The following is an 11,762-nucleotide window of genomic DNA, read 5'->3' as shown; positions in this document are numbered from 1 at the left end:
GACAGTTGCTCCCATTTTACAGTAATCAGAGTGGCAAATAGTGACTATTTCATGGGAAAGCTGTCCCCACAGTGCACAGGTGAGGAAAAACCAGCTAGGTTTTTTTTAAAAAAAAAAAATAAGAGACTGCAACATCCTGCTATAAACTTGACATGCTTCTGCAAAACTTTTCCTTGAAACTTCCTTCCCTGCTTTTGGAAACCCTACAAGAGGCAGATGTTAAGTCGGTGGCTCTTGAAATCTAATTGCTTAATGCTAGAGAAATTAGCAAGCAAATGACTGCTTAAGGTGACTTTTGCGGTTCTCGATCTCCTTGCAAGCGGGGTTCGGATTGAGCGCGCGATCCCGGGGTATTAGACATGAAGGGGCTGCGATTATCCATCTGTCATCGTGCGACTCTGCCTCCGTACAGTATGAGGCTCATCAGGACCAAGCAAACCACATTCCTCCTCGGCTCCTTAATCCCAGCTGCTCCTTAACGTCTCTGGGGAAAACGAGTCGCAGCTTGATTTGAGGCCGATCTGCGCTGCGGGAAGCCAAGCCCCTAACAAGCTCCCCGCATCCCAGTGCTCATGTTGGGTCAGGTATGCAGCCCATGTTAACATATTGGCTCTGTTCCCCCCTACATCCACACACACACTCCCCATTTCACATAGGGAAGCGTCCAGGCTCCCTTGCCTTGAGCCTCACCTCCAAAACCAACCAACTTCAGAGTCCTCCCCATCCCCCATCTTCTATGCTTCAGAGCTGACTCCTTCACAGCAGGTAAGGACATGTCTAGCGAGGTTTTGGAAGCCAACCAAATCAGGGTAGGTCTCTTAATAGTACAGTAATTCCCAGTGAGTAACACCCTTCCCTTTGCTAGCAGCAGAGGCTGGAGTGGGCGTCTTCTGACACCTCCATCTTCTCGGCCATTTCTGTCCTACCAACCACCTCTCAGGCGGCCGAGTCGAGAGGACGTAGTCCCCTGAGGGACATCTGAAGAGCTTCTCTCTTGGTGGCCATGGCTCTCCATCTCACTCGACGGATGGCCTGGGATTAAGCATGGAGCGGCAGCGAGGACCCGGCACCTAAACTGCTCTGGCGCCAGGTAGGGAACGATTTCAGGGCTTTGTTTTGGAAAGCAAGCAGGCTGGAGGTTCTCGCGCACAGTGCCTTGTTCGCATCCCGTAAAGATGAGAGGTGCATTTCCTTCAAATCTGATGACATAAACACGAGGCAGAACTTTCTGGTGGTTAGAGCTGTTCAACAGTGGAGCAAACGTCCCTCAGAAGGTGGTCGGGTCTCCTTCCTTGGAGGCTGGGTGGCCCTCTGTCATGGACGCTTTATCTGAGATCCCTGCCTTGCAGGGGGTTGGCCTAGATGACCCTCGGGTGTCCCAGCTCTACAATTTTCTGGTAACCCCGGAATCCAAATCGAGCAACTTCACTGACAGCACAGGACAAAGCTGGCATGAAGGGTCAGTTAGGGAAATGTAAAATTTATTTCATAACTCAATTTGGTGTGCCCATTCAGATTTTTTTTTGCCCTTTTAAAACTTATTCTGAATTAGTGATTGCCTTTGGGGGGAAAAGCAGGGTTTGCAAATCTTCTGAGGTAGTAAGGCTGCAAGCTTCCAATGAGTTGTCTGTGCAATTAATTTGATGAGTGGCCTGACTCCTGTCTCGTTTACTGGGTTAGGAACCACAGCTGCAAACTAGACATTCACTAGGAACCAGATACCATGTTTTTCATATTTGCAATACCTTGTTTGTGCACGCAGATGTTCCGCATTGCTTTACTTTCTGGGTACTGGGTTACATCTAAGCAATATTTTCAGCGGCTGTTCGAGTGGGATTGGGGCACAAAGCTCAAAGTGAAGATTTAAATTTGCTCCTAAGGCCTTTTAAATGTGTCTGTGAGTGGGGTATTGGTTTGTGTTTGTTCTTGTTTTCATTTTGCATTTTGCGTTCTCATTTTGTATTTCTATGTTGTGATCTTCGGATGAAGGGCGGAATACAAATTTAATAGGTAAATTATAATGATGATGATGATGGCATAGGGTAAGGTTCCAAGTTTCATCTCTTTGAAAGTCAATGTTGGGGATCTTCTATAGTGATGGAAGAGGTCAGACGTCTTGGAAGCCCATTTTGACTCAGATATACAACCTGGCTAGGACTGATGAGAGTTGTAGTCCAAAAATCTGGAGGACTCAAAGTTGGTTAAGGCTCTCTTTACCAGCCCGGAGGTTATAGCAAGTTATACAGCCAATGATGGTTCAGTGGTTAGAGTGGTGGGCTAAAACCTGGGAGGCCAAGGTTTGAATTCCAACTCAGCCATGAAGCTCTCCCTGGGCCAGTCTCTGCCCCTCAACCGAACCAGCCTCACAGGATTGTTGGATGATTAAATAGAAACGTAGAGTTGGAAGGGACCCTGAGGGTCATCTAGTCCAACCCCCTGAAATGCTGGAATCTTTTGCCCAACGTGGGGCTCGAACACACAAACCTGAGACTAAGCGTCTCATGCTCTACCGGCTGAGCAAGAATGAGTTTGTGGTGTTGCTTGCTTACCTACCAGCTTTCATTGGAAAGAAATAAAAGGGAACGCCGAGGCAGTTCAGACAGAAGAACGACAAAATAGCACCGTGAAACCAGTTCAGTGTGGGGCTCGATTCCATGATATGCACAAGATATCATGAAGTGTTTGGATGTCTCTTCGATGCTCTTGTGATATTGCTAAAGAAAGTTCTGCAAGCGAAAGTCTGAATTTAACTTGCAGGCCTTCATTATGTTTTTATTCCAAAAGGACTCCGTTTTTATGCATCCTGTCCCTTCAGACTGTGCAGTATTAATATCTGAGTAGAGTAGAGAATGATCAACATTTAATTATCAAGCTGCAAAAAGCTTTTAATGTAGCCCCATGGAATCTTCGGCCCAGCACAGGGTTCAAACCCACGACCTTGTGATTATGAGTCTGGTGCTCTACCGACTGAGCTAATGAGGAGGGAAAGAACCACCTTGAGTTCCATAGGGGAAAGGGTGGGATATAAAAGAAAGAAAGAAAGAAAGAAAGAAAGAAAGAAAGAAAGAAAGAAAGAAAGAAAGAAAGAAAGAAAGAAATGTAACGAATAATGTCACATTCCCAAAGTTCATGGAATGGGAACCTAAAGGTTGATCTGACATGCATTAAGATGGATTTGGATTTGATATCCCGCTTTATCACTACCATAAGGTGTCTCAAAGCAGCTAACAATCTCCTTTCCCTTCCTGCCCCACAACAAACACTCTGTGAGGTGAGTGGGGCTGAGAGACTTCAGAGAAGTGTGACTGGCCCAAGGTCACCCAGCAGCTGCAGGTGGAGGAGCGGGGAAGCGAACCTGGTTCCCCAGATTACGAGTCCACCGCTCTTAACCACTACACCACACTGGCTCAAGATGATCTCAAGCTTTCTGAATTTTCAAAAGGACACATTTTTTGAGATTTAATACTATGAATAAAGTATTTTTTAACTGAAAGTTTATTTAAATGAACAGATTGGACAGTCAGTGACTAGGTTTATGGGGGTCTCATGTTATGGAGGGTGATGGGTCGGGGGCCCTCCCAGGTTGGACCCTCAGAAAGCCCCACTGCCACAATCACAAGACAAGCCATGGAGTTCTCTTCCTTTGAATTTTTCCAGTGTGGAAGGGAGAGAACTGGCACTCTGCAGGAGTCTGGATTTTGCCCACAGACCTTCCGGTCCATAGCTGCAAGGCATTGCATTAAGAGTGGGTTATGACTGGATCCCATGCACCTATTTTAAGAAACACAAAACAGGCCTCTCGATCTATTTTGCTAGGGTGAATTCCATTGCTGTTGGAGCATGCGGTCACCCAGGTGGTGCATCAGAACAAAAACACAGTTTCTTTGCAGCTACTGGGATAAAACAATGTTGTTAACAGATGCAAATGCTGTTAGTCACTTCAGGCAGGCAAGGTCTGACTCACAGGCCAACATGGGGTTCAGTCCGTCTCTCAATGCAAACCTACCAGATTTGCAGTGCAGTTAACAATACAAAACACATCTTGCAATTGAATGTTGAATTTGAAATTTGTGATGCAATTTGCGACCCAGAAAATGCATGCAAAAATGTGTAGTTAGGGGAAAGTCTGTGTGAAATGTGTATATTAGTGAAAATAGCATGTGAAAATTTATTGTATAAGAGGGAAACTGGCAAAAAAAACCCCACACCACTGTGTAGTGAAATTTAAGGGTGGGAAGGTGTACCAAAATGCATACAAATTGTGCTGTCTTTAAAAAATAAATCAACCACAAACTGATGTGGAAATCAGGTGAACTGAGTTGGAGAACTGAGAACAGAAAGGAAACTGAAATGGACAGATTTGCCCATTCCTAATCGCCATCTGCCAGAAAAATTCCCCTGGGCATCCTGAACTGCGATGAAAGGCAAATTTGGCCTGCCTGACAGCCATTCTGCTCCAGCACAGTGCTGATGGCAAGCTCTGAGCTCGTAAGGTATTTATTCCTGCAAATGCAGGACATCCAAATTGAATTTCTCTTCTGGGAAGGATCTGGAAGAAACGTCTCTGGGATCTGGGCTTGCAAACTGTCTGGTGCCAATTTCTGAACGCCTCGCTGAGCCACATGCTAGAGCTGCCCATAATTGCCAGCTTGGGAAGGCCTTGACTGCAGGAAAACATCCCAACCCCTTAATCTTTGCAGGGTCCTCGAACCATCCCCAGTTTGTCAACAACCTTAGTCAAGCTTTACGCATCTGCAATGCTTCCTTCTTCCTGGCAGGCTTGTGTTAACGGCTAAGGGGAGCGTTTTCCAGCGAGCAACATATATATAATTTTTATTAGTTTTCAGTTACAATAATTCAATAATAGCCTCATTATAACAATGCCAAATTAGAGTACAATTGCTAATGCCAATCATTCAGATGCCAAGTTATATAATTTAGGTGTCCTGTCCCCCCTCATGCTAGAATTGACGGCTTGATGATTTACTTCATTTCTGCATTCCAAAATCTTATTAATTTCAATTACACTTCAATCAAAATAGCAATCCCTTATACAACAATTGCAATATTAATGACTTCCATCCGTATTGACACATTGAATGATTTATAAAGCTACAGGTGAAGCATTCAAACTATATCCTTGTTCTTCCTGTGTGTGGCAATTATTCTGTCCATGATGTTTCTTCCTGTCCTTGTAAAATATTATGTCTATCTTTTCCTGGTTGTTGCTGTTCTCCATCATGCCTTGGGAGGCAGTTGGAGGATGGATGGCAGCTAACAGACTGAGGTTGAATCCTGACAAGACAGAAGTACTGTTTTAGGGGGACGGGGGCAGGTGGGTGTGTGGGACTCCCTGGTCCTGAATGGGGTAACTGTGCCCCCTGAAGGACCAGGTGTGCAGCCGGGGAGTCATTTTGGACTCACAGCTGTCCATGGAGGCACAGGTCAATTCTGTGTCCAGGGCGGCTGTCTACCAGCTCCATCTGGTACACAGGATGAGACCCTCCCTGCCCGCAGACTGTCTCACCAGAGTGGTGCATGCTCTGGCTATCTCCCACTTGGACTACTGCAATGCACACTCTGTGGGGCTCCCTTTGAAGGTGACCCAGAAACTGCAAGTAATCCAGAAAGTGGCAGCTAGACTGGTGACTGGGACCGCCCGCCGAGACCACATAACACCGGTCTTGAAAGAGCTACATTAGCTCCCAGAATGTTTCCGAGCACAATTCAAAGTGTTGGGCTGACTTTTAAAGCCCTAAACGGCCTTGGTCCAGTATACCTGAAGGAGCGTCTCCACCCCCATCGTTCAGCCCGGACACTGAGGTCCAACGCTGAGGGCCTTCTGGTGGTTCCCTCACTGCAAGAAGCCAAGTTACAGGGAACCAGGCAGAGGGCCTTCTCGGTGGTGGCACCCTCCCTGTGGAATGCCCTCCCATCAGATGTCAAGGAAATGAACAACTATCTGACTTGTAGAAGACATCTGAAGGCAGCCCTATTCAGGGAAGTTTTTAATGGTTGATGTTTTATCATGTTTTTAATATTCTGTTGGAAGCCGCCCAGAGTGGCTGGAGAAACCCAGCCAGATGGGTGGGGTATAAAAAATTTATTATTATTATTATTATTATTATTATTATTATTATTATTATTATTAATTTGGGTGGAGGATGGACGTCTATATGGGTGTGATTTGAAAACTCTAGCTTTTGTGTGGCCAAAATGTAGCTGCGTTGCAAGAGTCATCTGAGTTGTTTCGTCCATTTTTGCACCTGGCCCCTGCCATCCCTGCCACGCGGCCCCTGGAAAGTTGGCCAGGATGGAATGCGGCCCTGAAGCTGGAAGGAGTTCCCCGCCCCTTGGGAAAACTCTGCCAAGCTAGATAGGGCAACGCCATGTCTCCATGGGAGGCAATCGCAGATTGCCTGGTGAGCGTCTGCCTGCACCCAAACAACATATTGCTTTGCCTAATGAGCCAGCCTGGAGCCAGCTGCTCTGCATCTTCTCCCTTTAATTGACTCTGCAACTTTATATGCCAGCACAGAACTCAAGGAAGCATAGCATTCTCCTGTCCAGACACTAACCAGACCAGACCAGACCAGCTTTGGGGCTGACCTGTCCTGGTTTGCCACCTGAGGCCAAATGGGACAGTGCTGACTCCCCACTGCCGCTGCCTTGCCAAAGCCTCACTTCCAAGATCTCACCAACCGCTCGCCAGACTCTCACGAAATCTTGCAGAGCTCTGGGATTTCTCCGGGGACGGCTGTCCCGTGGGATTCTGCCGCTGAGGCAGACCTATTCTTCTTCTTCTTCTTCTTCTTCTTCTTCTTCTTCTTCTTCTTCTTCTTCTTCTTCTTCTTCTTCTTCTTCTTCGTGATTTTAAATTTTGTACATTTCAATAATTTTACCACCATTTTAACATTACAAAACTTGCTTCCTTCCCCCTCTTTCTGTGGTTCCTTACATCTATTTTCCTGCATGTTCCAAATTAAGTTAATTTGAAGTTAAGTTTATTCATTTATTCCTCTACTTTAAATACATACTCTTGTAAAGCTCCGGGTTATTACAATAATCCTGCCAATGTTCTTTTCTGTTTACTGTTTATTTGTAAATATTCAATAAACTGTTTCCACTCTTTTCTAAAAAGTTTGTTATCTCGATTTCTTATTTTCCCAGTACGTTTCGCCATTTCTGCATATTCCATAAAGTTTTTGTGTCCATTCTTCTTTTGCTGGGACTGTTTCACTCTGCCTTGTGAGCAGACCGCACCTGGCAAGCTGGGGGCATCATGTGCCCTCGGACCGGGCCCCTGATGCGCTTCCCCTCTCACATTTTGCTTATAGATCTCCCTTTGCCCAGCGCTGAAAACTTTGGCCGGCCACCTTCCTCCTTACATTTTAACGCAATCAGGGTGCCAAGCCAGAAGGAATTTAGACTTCTGGTTGTTCAGCTGACGTGACAAGCAAGTTTGGAACGGAAGGACAGGCTTGAGCGTGCCAGAGTCGGGGCAGCTGGAGTTCTGTGTTTTGCCGTGCCTTCCTCAGGGCAGGAGACCTCGAAGAAGAAAGGGGTTGCTTGTAGGTCAAGGAGATGGGGTCCAGAAAATTGGGGAAAGAGGAAGAGGAGGAGGAGAGAAAGGAGGAGGCCTGGATTTTTATTTATTTACAGTGGTGCCCCGCAAGACGAATGCCTTGCAAGACGGAAAACTCGCTAGACGAAAGGGTTTTCCGTTTTGGAGGTGCTTCGCAAAACGAATCTCCTATGGGCTTGCTTTGCAAGACGAAAATGTCTTGTGAGTTCCTGCGGGGGTTTTTTCCTTTCCCCCCCTTTTTCTAAGCCGCTAAGCCGCTTATCAGCTGATCTGATAAGCCACTAAAAGCCGCTACAAGCCGCTAATAGCGCTAATCCACTAATCCATCAATGGGCTTGCTTCGCAAGACGAAAAAACCGCTAGACGAAGAGAATCACAGAATGGATTCTTTTCATCTTGCGAGGCACCACTGTATCTTCTTTTCTTTTTAGCTCCACAGCTGTTTATCCTATGTTTTATTAAGTTGTCCAAAGTTTAACACATATATTTCAATACATAGTAAAAAAAGAATTCTTTTGTTTTGTCAACTTCCATGGTGATTTCATTTCTCTACCTCCGCTGCACCCTATCTTCTCTCTCTTATACCACAACAACACTACTATAATCTCCAATTTCTTCTGCTGCTCATAGTTCGAATCCTGCTGGCTTGTTCATCATTGTATAGTATTTCTTTAGTCCGAAAAAGGCTCCCCTTCTTCCCAAAAAAGCAATCCTCATTAAGTTCTCTTATTTTGTCTGTTAACGTTGCCAATTCTGCATGGTCTTGCCTATCCCTTCTTTTTTGGTGGGAAATTATGCTTCTGTCCATTTTTGAAGAGAAGCTTTTTATCTCTACACCTTCTTCACCGTAGACAGGGGGCTCAGCTACATTAGTCAAAACAACAACACTTTGAATGTGTTATGAACATATAATACAACAGATGGCGCCGGAGAGCAAACAAATTTTCTATGTGATTTTTACATAGTGTTTTCTTTCCTTTTGTTATAATGATTTAATTTCTGACTTATTTATAGCGGGGGGTTTTCCTGTGTGCAGATCCACCCAGGGATGAGGACTCTGCGCCCCTTTCAGTTTTTGGTGGACTCAAGCTCCCATCATTCCTGACCACCGGCCTTGCTTCTTGAGGCTGATGGGAGTCCATCAGCACTGGGAGGGCCACCAATTCCCTGCCCCTACCTGGGGTGAATAGGCAGGTCTTGAACTGGGCTCTGCCCTCAAACCCACAACACATGCAGATCAGGCAGGCTCAGGCTGCTTCTCCATCTAATGCCATATAGTCTACTCTGACCGGCAGCCGCCTTCCGGGGCCTGAGGCAGGCATTCTCACATGTCACCAGGATTCAAAAACCTGCACGGCCGGCCCTCCCCAAAGCCACGCAGCAGGGACAGGAGCCCTGAAGTGTTGTTCCATCAGGATGATGGGAGTTGCGTTGTTGTTGTTGTTGTTTAGTCGTGTCCGACTCTTCGTGACCCCGTGGACTAGAGCACGCCAGGCACTCCTGTCTTCCACGGCCTCCCACAGTTTGGTCAAACTCATGCTGGTAGCTTTGAGAACACTGTCCCACCATCTCGTCCTCTGTCGTCCCCTTCTCCTTGTGCCCTCCATCTTTCCCAACATCAGGGTCTTTTCCAGGGAGTCTTCTCTTCTCATGAGGTATTGGAGCCTCAGCTTCACGATCTGTCCTTCCAGTGAGCACTCAGGGCTGATCTCCTTCAGAATGGATGGGTTAGATCTTCCTGCAGTCCATGGGACTCTCCAGAGTCTCCTCCAGCACCATAATTCAAAAGCATCAATTCTTCGGCAGTCAGCCTTCTTTATGGTTCAGCTCTCACTTCCATACATCACTACTGGGAAAACCATAGCTTTAACTATACAGACCTTTGTTGGCAAGGTGATGTCTTTGCTTTTTAAGAAGCTGTCTAGCTTTGTCATCCCCTTTCTCCCAAGACGCAGGTGTCTTTTAATTTGTAGAGTTGGGAGTTGTAGTCCAACCCAATCCAAAGGCAACAGGCTGGAGGAAGGCTGGCTTACACCATCTTAAATGTGTTAGCTTCTCGGGTGCCGCAAGGCCCTTGGCAGACTACCCTTCTGGAAATGGCTATTTTATGCAGTAGCTCATGCGATGACAACGGAAATCCGCTGCACTTCCCCGTGGGGAGGAGTTGCAGTGGACCGCGTGGCCACCCACTCCCCTCCGGGGGGGGTGGGACCTAGTCCCCTGTTTCCCGGGGGATCCCAGCAATGTCAGAGCCCGGCCAGCCAATCCGCTGGCCGGGGGCGGGGCCGGGGCCATTTAATCAGAGGCGTGAGCCAGAGGGCTTCCTCTTTGGCTCGCTTCCTCAATCACCCGCCCTCCCTCCCTATTTTGCAGGTTTAGGCACTGGCCTTGGTTGGTCGCCATTGAGGGGCCCGGTAGGAATTTTTCCACTTGGCAAATTGGCACAGGCCATGTGGTTTTCGCCTGCCTCGTAGCAATGGTCACAACTTTGCTAGGGTCGTGGTTAGGCATTGTTTGACCTTGTGATGGGGAGGGGAGGTGTGGCCATCACCTGCCCCTCCAAGAGTAAGGGTATTCCCTTAAAGGAATCTGGGTGTGTGGATCTTGTCTGAAGCCCAAGGTGGCGCTAGGGCCATGACACGACCCCTGACGGGAACACCAGGGGGAGCTTGAGTTGGTCTGCATCGACGGGGCTCCCCCTTCCGGTGGTTGACCCTTACCGGACTCCCTGCGCAGGAGTCAGGAGTCAGATATAGTCAGGTCCATTCAATGCCTAAGCCAATACCGCTCACATTCTGTAATCAATAAAGCTGTGGCCAAAATTTGCCCAATAACAGTAACCTAATATCCGTGTCCTTGTGTGTGTTATTTCCCATCAAGGGGGTGGCTTTGGGGTCTCGACTCGCAAGTGTGGTCCCTCCCTGCTGGATTAACAGCAACCTCATCCACGCAGAGCCTGTTGCAAAAGACTTTGTGAAGCTTCCCTGCTTTCTTCCTGCCTTCCCTCAACACACCCACCGCCCTATTGCTGTCCCGCCAAATCCGGGTGCATTGCAAGGAATGTCTGTGGGCCAGTTTTGTTATCATTGCCTAGCTCAGAACAATAGTCAATGTATAGAAGCCGTGGAGCTGTCCAATGAGAGAGAGAGAGAGAAAGAGGGTAATAGAGAGAGAGAGAGAGAAATAAAAACATGAGGTGTGATATGTGGAACTGAGTTCAGGAGGATGAGGTTCTCCCCTTTTAGATTATCACTATGATGATTGCTATTATTATAATAATTATTATAATAATTGTATAATAACTAGAATATGAATACACCCCAAAAAATGGCTTCTAAGCAGTTTACGACCGTGAAATCAATCCATAATTAAAATGCACGAGAGCATGAAAACGTCCTAAATTAAAATATACGATGAAGCGAACACTTTAAAAGCATAAAAATGAAAGCATAAAAAAAAATACAGTTAAAACAATAACTTTGCAAGTTAGGGGGAATGCTTGCTGGCCTGAAGACTTGCGTGTTCAGGAGCTGACAGAATGCCAACGCCTCTGCAAGAGAGAGGACGTTCCACAACACTGGTGGAAAAGCACACACACACCCCAGCCCCAGTGTCGTCAAATCAACGGGAGAGTTGGAGGGCAACCCTCTGCAATGCAGGAATCTCAGCTAGATCATACAGGGCAAGTGGCCATTCCACCTCTGCTTAAAAACTTCCAAGGAAGGAGAGTCCATCACCTCCCAAGGGAGACCGTTCCACCATCGAGCTGCTCCGACTGCCAGATAGTTCTTCCTGATGTGAGTCGGAATATCATTCCTTGCAGAGTATGTGCCTGCCAAATGTCACCGCGAGCCGATAATCCTCAGGCTGTGGTGAAATGAATCAGTTTCCCATAGCAGGTTATAGTGCCCTTCCTGGGCAGTGAAGAGGAAGATGGCTTTTCAGGTCATGTGCTCCATGGGTGGCGCTGTGGGTTAAACCACAGAGCCTAGGGCTTGCCAATCAGAAGGTCGGCAGTTCGAGTCCCCGTGACAGGGTGAGGAGCTCCCGTTGCTCGGTCCCTGCTCCTGCCAACCTGGCAGTTCGAAAGCACGTCAAAGTGCAAGCAGATAAATAGGTACCGCTCCGGCAGGAAGGTAAACGGCGTTTCCGTGTGCTGCTCTGGTTCGCCAGAAGT

The 11,762-nt window shown here is 47.1% G+C and overlaps 1 protein-coding gene across 1 annotated transcript in view; it reads left to right on the top strand.

Annotated features, from left to right (window-relative positions):
* The first annotated feature begins 827 nt into the window (after positions 1 to 827).
* Positions 828 to 11,762, top strand: part of FRMD6 (FERM domain containing 6) — a 159,338-nt gene continuing 148,403 nt past the window's right edge. Inside the window, exon 1 of the mRNA XM_083515214.1 lies at positions 828 to 1,090. The gene's annotated coding sequence lies outside the window, so the exon portion shown is untranslated. The remainder of the gene's footprint in view (positions 1,091 to 11,762) is intronic.

This window comes from Podarcis liolepis, assembly GCF_965112155.1.
Source record: "Podarcis liolepis genome assembly, chromosome: 1".
NCBI classification, from domain to species: Eukaryota; Metazoa; Chordata; class Lepidosauria; order Squamata; family Lacertidae; genus Podarcis; species Podarcis liolepis.
This window is presented reverse-complemented; position numbering and strand designations above follow the sequence as displayed.